Genomic DNA, 3,074 nt, shown 5'->3' on the forward strand with positions numbered 1-3,074 from the left:
AAAGCTTATTAATATTCAAGAAATTTATGAACAAAAATTCAGCTCCTTTGAAACAAAATTAGCTGATATGACAAAAAGTGTAAAAGAACTCGATGAGAAAATGTATAAAACACCTATTAACAAGGATCAGCCTAGTTTTATTACCTATGCTGCTAAGTTGAAATCAGGTTTAAACAAAAATGTGCCAATCACTCTTAAACCAAAGAATAAACAGCAAACTGAAGAAACAAAAAAGGAATTAAAGCTAAAAATAAATCCATCTAATCTTAATGTTAAAATTCATGGTTTTATGAGTGCGCAGGATGGAGGAGTAACAGTGAAATGTGGTACTACTAAAGATAGAGAAATTTTAGCTAGTGAAATAAAGAAAAAACTCAGTGACAATTATGTTATTTCTACACCGGATATGCGTAATCCTAAAATATTGATATGTGGAATGTCTGAAAAATTAGATGATGATAAAATTATAAATGCAATTAAAAATCAGAATGAGATTGTTTTTTGTTCAATTAAAGTGCTAAAGGTATATGAATCATACAAAAACAAAAACGCTTTTAATGCTATTGTTGAATTAGACAGTACTGCATTTGCTAAAATAATGAAAGAGCGTAGAATTAATGTGGGTTGGGATAGATGCCTTGTTTATGAGAGTTTTAATGTAATGAGGTGCTTTAAGTGCTGGGGCTTCAATCACAAAGCAAGTGTATGTAAAGAAAATGGAGTGACTTGTGCAAAATGCAGCGAAATTGGGCACTCTCATAAAGAGTGTGTAAGCAGCATTGTAAAATGTATAAACTGCGTGAAGATGATAAAAACTCGTAATCTCAAGGACATCTCTACAGATCATGATTGCAGGGATATGAACTGTAAAACTTTACAACGAAGACTTAAATTTGAGGCAGATAAAATTAATTATCAATCATGAATGATCATAAAACCATAATAAACATTCTTTGTGCTCAAAATAATAATTTCAATATAGTTCATTTTAATGCCAGAAGCCTAAATGGTCTTAAACTTGATCATATAAAATCAGTGTTTGAAGACTCCAGTGTTGACATTATTTGCGTTTCTGAAACATGGTTAGATAATGAGATCAGTAGTTCATTTTTTTTCTATAAAAGGTTATGTTTTATATCGCCATGATAGAAAGAACAGAAAAGGAGGTGGAGTTGCAATTTATTGCAAATCTTATTTAAGTAGTCAGTTAATAAGTACTTCGGATGAATCAGATATTGAATTTATTTGTGTGTCTATTGGCTGTCACAGTAATAAAATTTTAGTTTCCTGTGTCTACAATCCACATAACCGATTCTCATGCGATCCATTATTCGACTCGCTTCTCTCAGTTGTACATAAATATGATTTTATCGCAGTACTTGGTGATTTTAATTATGACTTTTTAGTAAATTGTAGTAAAGTCTTGAAACTAAAAGACTTATTAGCCATGATGGGCCTAAGTGTCATTAACGAAACTGAACCAACTAGATACTGTAACAGTGTGCGACCTAGTCTTTTAGATATATTTGCTGTATCGGATCCTAATAAAGTCTTACTATTTGATCAAATCTCTTTTATATCTGATCATGATTTATTGTTTGCTACATTGGATTTTAACCCAAACAGGAAATCTAGTCCTAGCTCTTTTTCTTACAGAGATTTTAAATCAGTTGATACAATCAGATTATTTGATGAACTCAATACTGTTGATTGGAGTGATTGCTGGTTTGCTTCAACTTCTGACGATAAATTAGATAAATTTAATAATATATTTTGTCAATTTTTTTATCGATTTGTTCCGCTGCGGACTATTACTATTAAAAGTTCCTCCTATCCTTGGCTAAACCCTCAGATTAAAAGAAAGATAAATTACAGAAATAAAAAGCATGCAGTATGGAAAAAGTTTCCTTCGACCTATAACTGGTTGCGGTTTAAATTAGCTAGAAATTTAGCTGCGAAGGCAGTAAGCATGGCTAAATCGGCGTTTTATAACATTAAGCTTGACACTACACAGACAACAAAGAATATCTGGAGGAACATTAAACATTTGGGATTAAAGCAAGATAGTACAACACATTGTGAACTAAGTCCAAATGACCTAAATGACTACTTCATTTCGTGTATTAATGTAAAATGTAAAAATATCTCTTCGACATTTCCAATTTCTAATGTATGTACTTCCAATGAGAGGTTTAATTTTATTGGTGTTATTGAAGAAATAGTCTGTAAAAGCTTGATGAATATTAAATCAAATGCCGTTGGATTGGATAACCTTCCTCTCAAATTTCTAAAGCTCACTTTGCCGTACATAATAGCTCCTATTACACATATAATTAATCATTGTATAACAACGTCAACCTTTCCCATTATGTGGAAAAAGGCTAAAATTATTCCAACTCCGAAGAAGACTAACGCTTCGTTGACTTGTGATTACAGACCTATTAGTATTCTTCCATCACTGTCCAAAGTTTGCGAGCTTTTAATGGCTAATCAAATTAATGTTCATCTTGAGTGTTTCCAACTCCTCTCTCCATTACAGTCTGGCTTTAGAAAGGGTCATAGCTGCTCTACTGCCATGCTTAAAGTTTTAGAAGACGTTCGACCTAGCTATGATAATGATATGATCACATTTTTATGTCTTTTAGACTTCTCTAAAGCATTTGATCGTGTTGATCACTCCATACTATGTAAGAAATTAACTAATAATTTTTTGTTTTCGTACTCTGCCTCTAAATTTATATATAGCTATTTAACAGGGAGATCGCAGACTGTATTCTCTGCTAATAAATATTCGAATTTTAAATCGTTGCCTACTGGTGTTCCACAAGGGTCAATCCTCGGCCCACTGCTCTTCTCAATATATATAAATGATGTTTTCTCCATATGTAAATACTCCAAATTACATGCATATGCAGATGATATTCAGATGTATCTTTCGAGTACTGTAGGTTTTTTAGATGGCAGTGTTCGTAAGCTTACTGATGACTTAGAAAGAATTAATGCATGGGCAAAAGTAAACAACATGCTGCTTAATGCAGATAAAACAATTATTCTGCCTATTGCGAGAAGAAAAA

Source organism: Teleopsis dalmanni, chromosome 1 (genome assembly GCF_002237135.1).
Source record: "Teleopsis dalmanni isolate 2A chromosome 1, ASM223713v2, whole genome shotgun sequence".
NCBI lineage: Eukaryota > Metazoa > Arthropoda > Insecta > Diptera > Diopsidae > Teleopsis > Teleopsis dalmanni.